The 17,469-nt window shown below is 41.3% G+C and overlaps 1 long non-coding RNA gene across 1 annotated transcript; it reads right to left on the reverse strand.

Moving 5' to 3' along the window:
• Window positions 1–5,964: 5,964 nt before the first annotated feature.
• On the reverse strand, window positions 5,965–12,703 carry LOC139176795 (uncharacterized). The gene is made up of 2 exons (XR_011561253.1): window positions 12,404–12,703; window positions 5,965–8,864 (listed from the first exon to the last, which is right to left on the reverse strand). It is a non-coding gene; the product is annotated as an uncharacterized lncRNA (long non-coding RNA).
• Between the last annotated feature and the right edge of the window lie 4,766 nt (window positions 12,704–17,469).

The raw sequence follows: 17,469 nt of genomic DNA on the forward strand, positions 1-17,469 counted from the left end.
TTTGGCTGCAAAGAATATAATCAATCTGATTTCAGTTATTGACCATCTGGTGATGTCCATGTGTAGAGTCTTCTCTTATGTTGTTGGAAGAGGGTGTTTGCTATGACCAGTGCATTCTCTTGGCAAAACCCTGTTAGCCTTTGCCCTGCTTCATTCTGTACTCCAAGGCCAAACTTGCCTGCTACTCCAGGTATCTCTTGACTTCCTACTTTTGCATTCCAGTCCCCTATGATGAAAAGGCCATCTGTTTTTTTAATTTTATTTTGGTGTTAGTTCTAAAAGGTCTTGTAGGTCAGCATAGAACTTCAGCTTCTTCAGCATTACTGGTTGGGGCATAGACTTGGATTCCTGATATTGAATAGCTTCCTTGGAGATGAGCAGAGGTCATTCTGTCTTTTTTGAGATTGCAGTACTACATTTCAGACACTTTTGTTGACTATGAGAGCTATTCCATTTCTTCTAAGAGATTCTTGCCAACAGTAATAGATACAATGGTCATCTGAATTAAATTTATCCATTCCGGTCCATTTTAGTTCACTGATTCCTAAAATATGGATGTTCACTCTTGCCATCTCCTGTATGACTAGTTCCAATTTACCTTGATTGGAGGTTCCTATGCAGTATTGCTCTTTACAACATTGAACTTTACTTCCATCACCAGTCACATCCAAAGTGTTGTTTCTGCTTTGGCTCAGTTTCTTTTTTCTTTCTGGAGTTATTTCTCAACTCTTCTCCAGTAGCACATTGTGCACCTACTGATCTAGGATGTTCATCTTTCAGTATCATATCTTTTTGTGTTTTCATACTGTTCATGGGGTTTTCAAGGCAAGAATACTGAAGTAGTTTTGCCATTTCCTTCTCCATGAACCATGTTTTGTCAGAACTGTCCACCTTACCCCGTCTTGGGTGGCCCTACATGGTATGGTTCATAGTTACACTGAGTTACACAAGGCTGTGATCCATGTGATCAGTTTGGTTAGTTTTCTGTGATTGGATAGGTAGGATAAAGATAAGGGACTAGAAGGTCACAAGCTCATCTTCTCCTGTGAGAACTCCAAAATTGCAACTCAATGCTGAACAACCATTGACAGGAGAATGTTGCATCTCACCAAAAAAAGATACCCCATGTCTGAGGGCAAAGGAGAAGTCCCAACAAGATGGTAGGAGGGACAAAATCACGTTTAGAATCAAACCCCCTCCCACCAGAGATGTTTGGAGGGCTCGAAAAAAACCCTGTGTGCACCAGGACCCAGAGGCCCCACAGAGAACGAGCCTCAGTAACTGGATTCCTGATCAGTGTTATTGTTTGAAGAGGTGTTTTTATTTGAATAAATTTTGGTGTCCAAGTTTTTTTTTTTTTTAATTAATTTACCAAATAGGTCTCTACTTAGAGTTTCTATAACTATTTGGTAAATCAATAAAAACTTGGACACCAACATTTGATCAAATAAAAACACTTTTTCAAACAATAACACTGATCAGATGTCCAGTTACTGAGGTGTTCCATCAAAAATGACAAACTGTTTTCCAGTGCTTCATGGAGGGGAAAAAATGGGGAGGGACAGGTATGTACTTTACTTCAAGGGCATGTGAATTGAATAAGGAAGGACATACACAAACCAAAACTTGTATAGCCCTTCTCTGTTTTTGTTTATTCCATTAAGAACGTGTCCTATTGTGATATAAGGCCTGACAGATGCATCTTGACATCCAAGGGAAACAAAGAGAGCCTCTAAGGGGCTGACCACAAGTTCCCTCCCCAGTTCTCTTCCGATGGATAAGGTCTTCTAGCCTTATCATGGGAAAGAGGCACAGAGGCACTCATCCCTGAGAAGCGAGTTGTAGTTCCCTTCCTGCCTATGAAATTATTCAAATAAGCCAATAACATGCTCCGATGGAAATCAGGGGGCCTGTCACTCTTTTAATACTATTAAAGCAGCTTCCCATACCCCCAGATCATTCACTCTGTCCCCATATGACCATATGTGGTGTGTGGTGTCCTCCTCTCCTAGGCTGGGAGTATATCAGTTCAGTTCAGCTGCTCAGTCATGTCTGACTCTTCGAGACCCCACAGACTGCAGCATGCCAGGGTTCCCTGTCCATCACCAATTCCTGGAGCTTACTCAAATCCATGTCCATCAAGTCGGTGATGCCATCCAACCATCTCATCCCATCATCCCCTTCTCTTCCCTCCTTCAATCATTCCCAGCATCAGGGTCTTTTCCAATGAGTCAGTTCTTCACATTAGGTGGCCAAAGTATTGGAGTTTCATCTTCAGCATCAGTCTTTCCAATGAATATTCAGGACTGATTTCCTTTAGAACTGACTGGTTGGATCTCCTTGCAGTCCAAGGGAGTATATATGACTGATAAAATGCTGTGTGGTGTTAGGTAAAGGAAAGTTACATGGCTCAAAATAGCCTGGAGTTAAAACTCCCCTCCAGGTCCTCCCCACCATTCTATGCAAAACAAAGAACTCTCTCACCCAAAGAAAAAAATGGACATTAAAGCTGATTACGCCCAGCTCCCAGCCAGTCCAGCCTCTGGCCGATCTCCAAAATTCCTTGCCGCAGCTGTTTAAGAGATAACTACTCTGAACAACCTTGGAGAAGTACAGGCCCCCTTAAGACAGTAGCTTTCCACATATATGCCTATATATACTTACTCTTTTCTTGGGTTAGTGCTGCTGCTGCTAAGTCACTTCAATTGTGTCCGATTCTGTGCTACCCCATAGACAGCAGCCCACCAGGCTCTGCCGTCCCTGGGATTCTCCAGGCAACAACATTGGAGTCGGTTGCCATTTCCTTCTCCAATGCATGAAAGTGAAAAGTGAAAGTGAAGTCACTCAGTCATGTCCGACTCTTCCTGACCCCGTGGAGAGCCTACCAGGCTCCTCCTTCCATGGGATTTTCCAGGCAAGAGTACTGGAGTGGGTTGCCATTGCCTTCTCCGTGGCTTAGTGCAGCAGCTCACTAATCTGACTGCTGCCCCTTCTTGCCTCGTTAAAGGTGATCTGTTCCTGTAAAGTGCCGGTCTCCTTCTTTTTCTGAACTTCGCCCTCCCTAACTCCCTCACCCTACATTAGGTGTCATGCATTTGACCATCTCCAAAGTCCATGATACAAATCCCTTTTTCACCCATAGGGTTAACAAGGAATGATTAAACACTTACCTGAAGAGAAGAACAAAGCTTTCTTTCTCAAGCCAAGAGATATGCACTTGGGAATAAGACAAGGACATAATTTGTCTGCTTTCTTGTACATCTTTTCCTTCATTTAGAAAGTAATGCTAAGGACTAAAGGGAAAACTCCAAGGAGAGATGTGAAATCTACAAACTCTCACTTTTGGCAGACAGCCAGGAAAGACTGGTTTGTAACAGGCAATGGGAAGGCCTAAGACTATCTCCTGCTTGGTTTTTATTATAAGGTCAACTGGGAGCCAGGCTCATGGTGGCCTATCCCCCCTCACCAAGAGAACACATTGGGCTTTGGGGCCCCAACCATCATAGTAATAAGACATATAACTTTATTTAGAATGTAGCCTGCACATGTCCACCTCTCAGGTAAGGATTTGAGGATTTAAAATCCAGGCCATCTTTCTGTTAGTTGGTCATGACTAGCATGTGCTATTTTCAACCACACCAGTCAAGTGACTCTCAAGGCATTTGGTTGGCTGATTTTTCTTTAACATCACTTTCGCTACCTTTCCCTGCTCAAGGCCAATCCAATCTTCTTTAATGTCCTGACTATAAGAACCACATGAGGTACCATCTCCCTTTCTGCTGTCCTTTGAATATTGTTTTAATTTTAATATGGGATTCATTTCAAAGATATTTATTTTATAGTTCATTTGCTTTATCTTGTAGTGACTGAAAAATGGAAATTGGAGTCTAGAAGATCTGTGCTTGGTCTCTTACTAAACTGGGTAGTCTCTGGTTGTTGGTTTAGAACTTGAACTTTGGTAAAGATTTGAATCCTAGATTCATCACTTAATAGCTATGAAATCGTAAGCAAGTCACTTGTACTCTCTTAAGTCTCAGTTTCCTAAGCTATCAAATAGGATAACAATATCTACCTTCCCAGGTGGTGATAGTAGTAAAGAATATGCCAATGCAGGAGACACAAGAGACGCAGTTTCAATCCTTGAATGGGGAAGAGCCCCTGGAGTAGAAAATGACAACCCACTCCAGTATTTTTGCCTGGAAAAGTTCCATGGACAGAGGAGCCTGGCAGGCTACAGTCCATGGAGTCGCAAAGAGTTGGACACGATTGAACCCTTGTCAGCAGTCAGAAGCATAGGATTATCTTGAAGATACAAGGAAATAATCCCTGTGATGCTAACCCTATGCTAGCACCTAATCAGTATTAGGTATTATTGTCTTTTTTTTTTATTATTACATGAAATCCCATCTCCCTGGGAAGGATTAACTTTTTTATTTATAATTTTATTTTGGTTGTGTTGGATCTTCGTTGCTATGTGAGATTTTCTCTAGTCGCAGTGAGTAGGGGCTACTCCTCCTTACAGTGGTTGGGCTTCTCTTGTTGTGTAGCATAGGCTCTAGGGCATGTGGGCTTCAGTAGTTGCGGCGTCCAGGCTCTAGAGCACAGGCCCAATAGTTGCGGCTCATGGACTTGGTTGCTCCTAAGCATGTGGGATCTTCCCAGACCAGGAAATGAACCTGCATCTCTGGCATTGGCAGGCGGATTCTTAACCACTGGGCCACCAGGGAAGCCCAGCAAGCATCAATTCTGTTCATATGTAAGTCCAACCCAGAATCTAGAAAAGGTGGATGTTGATATAATTCACTTAACCTGAATTAGTTGTTGAAAGTGGGATATTCAGGTCATTTGGACCCCTGCCCACTCTGAGCTGAATCCATGACTCTCACAACAGAGCCACGGCACTTTTTGTCTTTTCCAGGCAGACTGTAGAAGCTTCATGTTTCACTGCTGATGAGTTTAATTCTAAGATAAAATAATTTACCTGTTTAGCATACTGTTAAATTAGACCAGCTCCCTATCTTCTGAAATGCACATTTTGGGATTGATGGATTTAAAATTCTTTCTTTTTGGTTTTGTTGACTGAAGGTTCAAATCTTTGTCTTTTCGTCTTCCTACATGGAAAAACATGGACAAAAATTCAGTCAGTGAGTGGCCCGTTTAAATGAAATGAAGCGGTCAAAGGGAGCTATAATGAAGCTTAGGGTTTGATGGTTCTTGGTTTCCAGTTTTGCTTTTTCAACCTGGAGCCAGTTGGAGGTTGGGGGTGCTAAATCTGTGCTTTGTGAATGTACAGACAAATGACCTGGCCTTCCATTCGGCCAGGCCTTGATCTTTTGAGTTAAAGAAAAGAGTGTAAGTAATTCCTTCTTTGGAGCGACAATTTTCAGGGACAGCTGTTTTCCAGCTTATGGGGAAGAGGAATTTCTGGCTGCTAGCTAGCTTCTGCTGACGGGTTTACAGACTTCCTGCTCTTCCCCAGTTGGTGGTAATGCATTCCTCATTGTCTGAGATGGTTAGACTGCTCTCGTCATTAAGAGAAAGGGATAGGGATCCATTTTCAAAATCAGAGACATCCAAATGTGTGCAGAAATCGTGTATTTTAAATGTAAGTACCTAAACTAAGATGAAAAATCTCAGAGGTAACAGAAGAATATCACGTTTCAAGTATGGAGAAATCTTGCCTTACGAAAAGGGCTGCCTTAAAGAACAAACAAGGCCTTAATGAGGAAGAATTCAAACTTCAAAGTTTACATTCAGAGTAGTCTGGTGGATCATTTTGATACTTTCAGTTTCTCTGCCTCTAACATGATAATCAATCATCCAGAGCAGACTCGCAGACTAGCTGTGAGAACTATGAGACACATGATTCCACCCTATTATGTTTGCGTGTGGTATGAGAGATTGAAAGAAAGTTCTGGGCATGTATCCCAGAGAAATTAAAACTCAATATTTACACAAAATATATACATAAATCATAGTAGCTTTATTTGTAATAGTCAAACACTAGAAATAATCCAAAGATCCTTCAATGAGTGAAAAGATAAACTGTGGTACATCCATACCATGTAACACTACTCAGTAATAAGGAGTTGATACATGCAACAGCTTGAATGGATCCTGAATGAATTATACAGAGTTTGAAAAGCCAAATCAAAAAAGTACTCTATGATTCTTCCATTTATATGACACTCTTGAAATGACCAAAGTTTAGAGATGGAGGACACATCAGTGGTTTCCAGGAGATAATGATGGGTGGGCAGGATGGTGCCTGTGGTCCTAAAAGGGCAGTAGAGGGATCCTTCTGGTGATGGGCCTCCTCTCTATTTGGACAATGGAAGTGATTACTTGAATCTATACATGTAATATCAAATTGCATCTTATTAAATATACACACAAATAGCTGCATGTAGAACTCATGAAATATGGTTAAGATTGCTAGATTATAGTAATGTCAATGGTCTGATTGTGATACTGCACTACAGTTATGAAGGTTTTGTCTGGGGAACTGAGTAAAGGGTATGTAAGCTCTCACTCTATTATTTCTTACAGCAGCACATAAATCTACAATCATCTCAAATTTTAAAACATAATTTTTTTTTTTTTTTAGTTTGTAGCTTTTGACTGCCTTCATCCAATTCTCTCTCCCTCTACCCTCTGCCTCTGGTAACCACGGATTTGATCTTTAGATGAGTTTGTTTACTTGTTTTTAAAGTATAATTGGCCTGCAACACTATGTTAGTTCCTGTTACACAACAGAGTAATTCAATATTTCTATACATTTCAAAATGATCACTATGCTAAGTCTAGGTACAATATGTTACCATACAAAGATATCATACATTTACTGACTATATTCCCCACACTGTGCATTTTATACATGTCTCATTTACATTGCACCTGGAAGTTTATACTTCTTAATCTCCCTCACCTATTTTCCCCCCAACCCCTCACTATTTTTTTTAAAATACAGAGAAGTTTTAAAAATCTCTCTTCTTTGACTGGACCAGAAAGATATTACTCTCACCTTTTAGGTCAGCTGAGTTTCTTGGTAGTCTTTTTTCTGTATCTCTGTATTTTATCCATGTGTTTATCCATGTATGTGTTTGGAGCAGAGTGAGGGTCCAAAGCTGAGTTCACACTGTCATATGAACCCAGCAGAGTTTGCTTTAATGAACTGCAGAGGCACTAAAAGGGTTCACTCAGTCGGGCTGGGCAGCAACTCCATCCAGATAGTCCCCTGATGGGGTTAACGTCATCATGGTCATCTGAAGTGTTCACGGTATTCCTCACTTCTTTACAACAGTTTTATTGTTATACAAGTAATTTATCTTCTCAATGAAAACATTAAAAATTCAAATAAGCAAAAGAAAATATAAAAATAAAACAGCCCACCTAATTTTTAATCTGATTTTGGAAAGTAAACTTGTCACCTGAGAATAAACCCCAGAACCATTTTCTATTAAAAGAGACATTTAGCAGAAAGTTTATCAAGCCAGAATACAGCTTTTATTAAATAGGTCTCAAGTTATAATCAGCAATCATGGCTCTTCCCTTTTCTTCCTGTTCCCCACCTCTGGAAAGTGACCAAGTCAGAATTTCATACCTCCAAATGAAAATTTGAGTCCACTGGTATGGGATAACCAGAGGAACAGCAGAGTTCAACATAAGCAATAAGAGAAAACCTCATAACTTGGGGCTTACTGTTTTGAAAAGTGTAAAATAAATCAAATAATTCAACTGATGAACTATTCAGAGAAGTAGTGCTTGAATGTTCTGGGCCTCAGTGGTAAAGGACAGCTGTTGGACTTAATGAACATATTCGTATGATGATAGTTCTATGAGGGAGTTGCATGCTTATATCCATAAAAGAGGTGGAAGGTAATTAAAGATTCAAATGAGGTCATTGTCCCTCAATAAGTTCTTCTAAGGCCGTAACATTAGGCCATTAGAAAAGAATTTGATGAGCAACTGTCAGGTTTCCAAAATAGTTACTAGTGTTTGTATTAGAAGCAATCAAGCGTGTGTCCAAAGCCCACTGCTGCTACATGAGTGTGAGGCATGGAAATGGCACACAGGCTTGGCTGAAGAACAGTCCTCCTACGATAATGAAGTTGGGTTGATGTTCATGCTGGATATAATTGGAAATTTAAGCAGGTCTTTGGGAAAGGCTTATCTCTGGTCAGATGTTGGTCTTCAAGGAAAGCAAAGAGGTGCCTGGGCTCCCTGTTACCGAATGGCTAGTAGAGATACTTCAGTTGGTTCTGAAGGCAAAAATGCCTCAGACTTATTACTGACTATTTAATCTGTGATTTGCTACAATCATTAATCATAAAAGCCATACAAGCCTTTACATTTCCCTATTGATTACTTTAGATTTTTAGACACACAAGTTATCCTTCTCTCTTTTGATTATCTCAGGCTTACATTAAAATTAATTTCCACAACCTCAGTACACAATAATTGATTTGAAACTTGGGTTTTCACCATTTGATCCTTAAGACAAGTTGTTCAGCCTCACTTGGGTTAAGATTTTTTTCATTTGTAAAATGAGGTCTTTGGTTTTATGATGTAAGTAAATGCTTTGATATGCATATAAGAGAATCTCACACTAAAAGGAGAAAGAGACATTTCTTCCCACTTCAACAGCCGCCTGGAAGTCAAGCTCCCCTTGAATCAACACTGGAATCCTTCAATTTGCTGGAGGAGGCAGCCAAACCTGTTGGATGGATGAGTGGTCTTGCCAAAGTGGTGGTGGTGTCCAGTGAAGGCAGTGGCATCCTGAAGAGAAGATGGAAACAGTAGAGTTGTGGGGAAGCCTTGGCAGGTCCAGCAGGTTCAGGAGAGACTGATGAACATAGCAGCACCTGAGGGAGAGAGGATGGAGCAAGAAGAGAGAACAAAAATACCAGAAATCAATAATGGGTCACCTCTGAGAACTCCCAGAAATACCTGGTGGAGATTTTGTTGGGACTGGAGAGTCAGAGTCTGCAAACTCATATTGCCCATGCATAATAGCATTGGAGTGGGAAGTTAGACAGGAAAATACTTAATTGCTATAGAAATCTGCAAAGGATCTCCCAAAGGGCCCTTTCAATTCTGTATTTGGCTCAGCCAAAAACAATTGGCTTGACTCCCTTGGAAGAACAGAAGGTGCCTGGTAGAGCTAAGTTTTCATGGATGCATCTGGTTCCCAGCAGGGCACAGAGCTAATGCAGCTGAAAAAGCATACAGCTGTGACTCCAGGCATCTTGTGAATGACCAGGCCTGGCTTGGGCTTCCTGCCTAAGTTCAAAGCATGGGTTTTCATCTGGGAGTCAGGTTGCGGTGGGAGGTGGGAGGAAATAAGTGAATGGCTCGGAGGATCTCTTCAAACCACACATTCCTCAGGCCCTACTCTGGATCTATTGAATCAGAATTTCTGGTACTGGGATTGAGAATGAGTGCGGGAGTCCAGTGTGTCTTTTGAATTAGGAGGTAATTGGAGAATTGAGGAGTTTTAGGGGAGAGGTGAGGAATGTTTGCTTGTGAGACTAAGGAGTGGATAGAGAGGTACAGACCAGAGATATAGAGACTGGGGGTCAAGAGGTGAGAGGGACAAAGGCAGGAGCAAGGTGGCTTTAAAGGGAACCAGAGGAGACACCCTCCATTCCCTGGAAGAAAAAAGGCATGAAAAGATATGGATGTAAATGAGCCTGAAGCTGGAGGGAGTGCAGAAAGCCTGAGGTTGGGACTGAGGATTGCCATTTTCTCTCTGGAGTGGACTGTAAGGCATGGTTGGCTGCAGAGAGAGGAGAGGGAGGTTCCGAGAGGCAAAGTAATTTCTTGGAGCTTCTACAAGGGTGAGTGGCTAATCTGGGCTGCAAACTGAGGTCTATCTCAGTCCGAAGCCCCTATTCTTTCTCTGATTCACTATTTTCTTTGTGCAGTACTGTCTAACCAAACCCTGATATGATGCCTTTCTGTTAAGTATCCTCCTTGAAAAGTAATTTTTGTCACAATTAATTTGATGGATGCTCGAGACACAACAGCTTTTTACATTAAACTAAATTGTTTCCACTTCTCCACAGCCATCTCTTTGCCTCCAAAACACACTCCCTCAAGTCCCTGGTTAGTTTAGATCTGTAATCTTTGTCACCTAACATGAAATTTAATTTGGGAGGAATCCCTCACTTTCTTAGTAACTATGTACAATTGCCCTACACTTTGGATCTGCTCTCCCTCCCCCTCAATTATTTTTCTAAAAAGACCTCTCATTTCCCACCCTCTCTGGGATTTTTGGCTGCTGCATGATTCTGAAAGAGCACAATAGGAGAAACAGATTTTCTATTCCTACCAACCTGAGCCTTCTCTAAACAGACTGCAGAACACAGCCTCCTTTCCTCGGAAGTGTGTATACTCATATTCCCAGAGAATCCACTGGACACTGAATGCTGAGCCTTGTTGACCATGTGAAATCTCTCACCACATGCCATCCGTGCAACAGTAACCATGGTCTCCCTGCTACAATCTCATCGTAGAAACTCCATCCAAACACCCTAAAGAAAGAGCTCACAGATGTTCAGAAAAATACACAATAATCCTTGGCTGATTAATTTAATATCCTTTGGAGACATTCTATAGATCACTAGGCTGCTGTTTTATTCTGGAAGCCATAACCTCCCCATTCTCACGCCTATAATGTTTCATTTTGATTCATCTCAGGGAAAGGCAGATGATACCCAAACGTATGAACCAAGGGGCTGAAACATAGATCATTGCTTCCCTGATAAGACTATCAGTGCCTGGGAAAGAAGCCTTCAGTAGCAATGCTGAAATGACACATGGAAGGCCAGATGATGTGGGGAATTTGTTAAACATTTCACATCCTGCCAAATGACTTTGTGTATTTGTGACTTTTTTAAGATAACAATTTTTAAATTTTTATGTTATGTGTTTGCTGTGCTCTTTGTCTAGAATATAAACCTTATTTTAGCTTCCCCTAAAGTAAACAAAACAGAGATACAGATCTAAAACCTGACCCAAAAAATGCCGATTTTGTATATTTGTTTTGTTACCCCATCTAGTTAGTGTGTCTGTAGGGGAGGTTGGCAAAGTTTTTGGGTAAAGGACCAAAGAATAAATATTTGGGGCTTTTCAGGTAGTACAGTTTCTGTTGCAACTAGTCAGTTCTGCTATTGTAACATGAAAGCAGACTTTAGAAAATATGTAAATAGATGAACATGGCTGTGTTCCAATAAAACTTTATTTACAATATAGGCAGTGGGCCAGATTTACTCTAGAGGCTGTAGATTGCTGACCCCTAGAAGGTAAGCTACATGAGGACAAGTGAGTCCTACAACATAAAAAGTTTGCCAATGACTGATAGGGACAAATAGCTAACATTACTGAGAACTAATTATGTCTAGACACTGTGCCATGGATACATTATTGTTGTTGTTCAGTTGCTAAGCTCTATCCAACTCTCTGTGACCCCATGGGTCACCCCATGTAGCCCACCAGCCTCCTATGTCCATGGGGATTTCTAGGCAAGAATACTGAAGTGGGTTGCCATTTCCTTCCCCAGGGGATCTTCCCGGACTAGGGATCAAACTCATGTGTCCTATGCAACAGTAAGGATATATAAGATATATAAACATTGTTTAATGAGGTGGATATTACTGCCCTTTTTTGTAGATTGAGAAATGAAGGTCAAAAAGCTTAAGCAACTTACCTGAGATCACATGACTAAGTAGTGGAGTCCTATGGCCTGCCTTCTGTTGGTGAGGGTATGAGTGGGTGCAGTGTGTGCCCCAGGGCACTAAGCTGGGACTTATGTCCCACCACTTATCAGATACTTAGGCTCAAGATCCCAGGAACCATACCCTCAATTTCATATAAAAGCTGGGACACTAAGCAGTCTTGGGGTTAGAACTGTAACTGTGGTTATCTGTGTCTTCCCCCAAGCTGCCCAGTAAAGGGGCTAGGTATGTGTATGCTCTGGGGTCTGAGTGCCTGGGTTCAGATCAAAGTCCTCCTCTTCATTGCTATGACTGGCCAGATTGGTTTATATCCTTGTGCTTCCATGTCCTTGTCTGCTAAATAAGGATAGTGGTACTACTATCCAGGAGGGAGGTTGTGTGGATTAAAGGAGTCAATACATGTGAAATGCTTAATGAGTGCATGCACAAAGAGTCTCCTTATATATGTGACTGGCTGACAAGACTTGTGATCTGTGGGCCAGCAAAGGAGGGAAGGAAGAAAATGAAGAATGATATGAAAGATGAGCAAGGAAGACAGTGTAGTAGAAATACAAATGATATGACAGTGGCAAGGAATGAGGTTTTAAAAATTACATTTCATTCATGTAATGATAGTATCAGGTGGACTGAAGGAAAAAAATGAATATACCCACAACCCCACTTACCTCTAGGTATTATATATATTTGGGATATCCTCCTCTAGGAGTTTACATCTGTGTCATGTATTCTAGAGATACTCCATATGTTCCACCGACACATCTGGTTGTTGCTCTCCTTCGCTCCTGCTCTGGACTGGCAGCAGCTCTGTGCTTCTGTCTCCACATCCCTGGTGAGTGCTTTGTTAGGCTTCTTCTGCCCGCTTATGCCTGCTTTGCTACAAAGTGTGGGGACCAGCCCCTCCTATTATTCCCTATAGCCCAGCCAACACAAGGCAGTCGTGTTTAACAGACTTTAAATGTCTTGAGGATTCCATCAGGGAACTTCATTGTGGGAAAGGAAACTGACAGCTGAGTATTGCTGTGTCCAGCATCCATTAGCCACACATATCCCACTGGACATCTTTTTCCCAAATCCCTGACTTGCTGCTACTACTGAGAAAAAAATATCAGGAGACAGCAAAATGATGCTGACTGCTCAGACTGTAAGCTCTGCGAGGGCAGGAACTGTCTCTGTTGCTTAACATTGCCTTCCCTTCACCAAGCATAGTGCTTTGGCACATAGTGGGGGCTCCATAAATACTTGTTATTTGAATGTGTGGAGGAGCCCACAGCCCTTAGAGAAGGTAGGCTTCGGTAATATTAAACAGAATATTTTTTGCAAGTGGATTTGGATTACTCTGCTGGTTCACAATTTCCCCAAGGACAGTGGCTTAGGCACTTCCCCTCTAACATCCCAATCCCTAACTAATACATATTTCAGCTTCTATCCAGAAATTTAGAAATGGATGAATTTTTTTAAATAACACTATTTCTTCTCTAATATGTGTTGGGTGTATTATTTTGCATAGTTAAGATCATGATGTATCCATTGTTCTGTATCCTGTTTTCACTCCCCCTCTGCCCTCTGCCTTTGAACATGATTTTCTCAACATGATTCTTAATGACTGCATAATGTCTCATAGAATGTGGTAGATGTACCTAATTTGCTTAATCATTCTTTTTTCATTTCAATTTAGCTATTATAAATAGTGTTACAAGGAACACTCTTATATGTAAATCTTTGTCCATAGTTTATACTATTTCCTTGAGATAGATGTCTGGGAATGAAATGATAGTATCAAAATATATGAATGTTTTTATGGCCCTTGTATCTCTTGCCAAATTGCTGTCTGGAAAGATTATCTCAATTTATATTCTCACCATAAGATATAAAAGTGCTTATTTCATCAAATCCACCTTCATATTATAATCATTTAAGAATCTCTATTAATCTGATAGATGAAAAATAGATGGTTAGTGTTATTTCACATTATGTTTCTTTGATTATGAGTAAGTTGAAAGAAATGTTTAGAAGCCAGGTTTGCATTTATAGTTTCTAGCAATAATACATGCTACAACTATTAATATGTATAAGCTTTCTGTATATAGTTTCCTTTCAGACCAATACCCTCATTGCTGAACAGAAGGCTATGATGGGTTATGCAGCCCAGTCTCTGCCATATGCTTGGTGCTTATTATTAAGCCCAACTACAGAGCAAAGAAAGACATAATTAGCCTTTTTGGGAATTATTTTAAGCCTTCAGCAGTAAAAGGCCTAAAGTTGATTTATTTCCCAGAATCTATTTGTATCCGATGCCTTTTTAAGTCAAGTCAGACTAAATGACCAGGCATGGTTTCAACCTTCTGCGAAGGAGTTTCTCGAGTTCTAGGAGGTAGCCAAAAATAATCGCCTTTGTGCCTTTGCACACCCCTAAGATACCATTTAGAGACAAAAGTCGAGTCATTTGAAAAGAGATAGAACCACTGGGGACACTAACAGAGGCAGAAGTTGAATTTTTCTCAAGTTACTAGTGGTGGAGGTTGAGGCACTGTGCTCTGGATTGAGAGAGCCTTGAGTTCAGTTGAGGGGCTTTCAGTCTTTGCTTCTGAGGTGGGGGTTAGGAGAAGGCACTGTCTGTTATACAGACACATGTTCTTTCAGGGGACTGACTTCATCAAGAAAGCTGCTTCTGCCAGTGATTATCCTAGGCTAGACTTGAATCTGTGCTTCCAAAACAAAAGCAAGTTGTCTGATTCTAAAGCCAGCCTACACATTATTGTGCTTCCAAAGACTGTATTGTTTTGTAATGATAGCAACGGATTTTTACCCCCAGAGCACTTGGAAACGCATTGTAATTCCCAGCCTCACTCTCCACCCAAATTGTTGTCTGAATGATTGTGCTCATTTGGGCCGTTATTCATCGATGGCACATTTGGAAACAAAATCTTGAGGTTGTCACGGGTCTGCGCGTATTGACGGAGTTCTCAAACACCAAGATGGTAAACACGGTGCAGATGTTCCCTGGGACAGTAACCCAGCCTGCCTTTGGCACTTGCGCACACAAATGACTAAACACATCAGTTCTGGAAATAAATGCTGCAGCACGAGTTCACTGACTTTTCTTGTTATAAAAAAATTTCGGGGCCAAGATTAATTAAAACCAGGAGCTGGTTACTTTCAAAGATACCATAATGATAACCATTCCAAAATGCTTCTTGCAATTGGAACCTGTTGTGGGGAGCCAGGAAGTGAGAATATAAAAATGCTTGGAGGGAATTCTGTAGTCAGAGGCCATGTCTATTGGCATACCCATGCCAATATTCTTGGGAAGATATGGTATTTTTGAATGCATAACAGAATGAGTGAACAAATGATTGGGTGATTGGAATAACATTGAAGATGCACCATGTCATCAATAGCAGTGCTAGCCCCTGGGTATTGAGGATTTACATAGAGTCTTGACCCTCTGTAGAGTGCTTCCTTCACCTCTTCTTCTTATGGATTCCTCACAATGACACTGTGTGCTTGGTTGCTCAGTTGTGTCCGCGTTGCTTGCTGTTACTCTTTGTGACCTCATGGACTGTACCCTGCCAGGCTCCTCCATCCATGAGATTCTCCAGGCAAGAATACTGGAGTGGGTTGCCATTTCTTCCTCTGGGGGATCTTCCCAATACAGGGATCGAACCTGCACCTCCTTCATGGGCCAGCAGGTTCTTTACCACTGGGCCACCTGGAAAGGCCCCATAATAACAACAGAGCAGGTATTTCTTTTTCTGTCTCAGAAAAGTGGGAACTAAGGAAGATATGAGATGTTAGGACCAGAATTTAAACCCAGGTTCTAGATTCCAAGACCTACATTCTTAATCCACATGTGAGAGTGCTGCTTACTTAGAAAGAGGTCACATTCAGCAAAAAGTCATCATCTTTTCATGGTCTCAGTTATTATTTCCTTGGCTACTGAATCTGATGTTACTAGATTTGGAAGTCTGCTGAGGGACCACTTGGCCTAAGAGCCTCCCGCTGTAGGTGGAGAATCAGAGGTTCTGCCGCATCTTGTGACTGTTTGGCTGACCTGTGCCAGTGAGAGGCAGGTCTGGAAGAGGTCAGCTAACAACTGACCTGACAGTTTTCTACCTCATCTCTTTGGAGGTAAGGTCAAAATGGGAATCATGTAACCTAGAATAATGAATGTGGATTATGCATTTTTTTTTTTAAATCACTTAAACTGACACCAAGGTAGAATCATCTTGTGCATACAACTCCCTTAGTAAAAATAAACATTAAGAGGACAGATATATGAGAAGTGCTTTCCCTTAAAAACATCATTAAAACGGTGAGAACATGACGAACTTGCAGATTACACAATATCTTCAGTGAATATTGAATGCGGTCTTTTACAAAGTCGATGTGTGTGCTGCTTGTAGGTTCTTGACAGTGGGAGAAACTGACCATATGTCATTGGTTAAAGCTAAAAGCAGGAGTGAATTTAAATATGGAAAATACCAGCCACTAATTGCCGCTGATTTTTCACTCTGAGCTGTGTAAACAGGTATCCTCTACCCTCTGTTCTTTCCATGTCTGCTTCCACTACTCTAACCAAACCACTCAATGAGACCAATGAAACTGCTCCCCATCAGGTTACTTCAGTCTGGTCCTTCCATTCACAGTCTGCAAACCATGTGTTGTTTGTCTAAAACACAGCCTGACTTTTTCTGCTCCTCTGTGGGAGATGGTTGCTGGCTCTTCAATAATCAAAGCTCTTTTGCATTGCTTCCCAAATCTTCTCCTTCTTCCCTTCTCCTCCTCTTCCTTCTCCTTCCTCCTCCTCCTTCTCCTTTATGTCCCAGAAACATAGTTGGTAAAGACTCTTTGTTTAGAAATGACCATTCAGTAAATTCTTGGGTAGTTCACCAAGTTATCCAAAGTTACAAATCGAGAGAGGATTGCAAAAGGATCGGCCAGGACCTCTGGGTCTTGGATCAAATGCACAGTTCACAGTCACCAAGATGCTTCTGGAAGAGTCACTTTAGCTTTAAGAAAAGCCAAGAAAGAATTTTTCAAGGAGGATTCAATAATTTATCAAAGGCCCTCCCCACTTTGCGGTGAGCCAAATTCCTGAAATGACAGCCGTTGTCTGTCTACTCGCAAATCTGCCTACTGGTATGATCAAAATGGCAAGGGACACAAGGCGAAGTTCTTAAGGAAACAGTGGAGTAAGCTCTGGTGATTATTAATTTTGCCTCTTTAGAAAACTCTCCCACCTAAGGTTGCCAGATTCAATATAGGATGTCTTTTTATTTGCAAAGTCTGGCAACCCTCCTTCCTATTCACCCCATTTTTCGGTTAATAGTTGCCTTCTCTCTGGCTACAGGAATAAATATGTGCCCAATTCCCATTCCAACAGAGGCTGGCCCAAATTGTGTACACATAACCCTGTTAGCACCAGAGTCGTTTCTTGGGATGGAAAGACACCCTTTGGCTACGGCTGCTAACCTGAGGTTTCTGGCAGCCATTACAAAATAATGTGAGTAAAAATGCAAAGAGAAGCAGAGATAAGCAGTAAACAAAATAGACCCAGAACATTGGTAGTGTTGAGTTCCAGTGTTACAGTTTCTGAGCTCTTGGTTGTCGCAGCTTTTCCTTGGGTGCTGTGCCATCCCCATTGCAGTTATAAGGACTGGCAAACCGCCCCCCCCCCCTTTTTTAACTCCATTAACCTAATTTGATTTGGATATTTATTACTTGTTCCTAA

The sequence above is a fragment of the Bos indicus genome, chromosome 2, assembly GCF_029378745.1.
Source record: "Bos indicus isolate NIAB-ARS_2022 breed Sahiwal x Tharparkar chromosome 2, NIAB-ARS_B.indTharparkar_mat_pri_1.0, whole genome shotgun sequence".
Lineage (NCBI taxonomy): Eukaryota > Metazoa > Chordata > Mammalia > Artiodactyla > Bovidae > Bos > Bos indicus.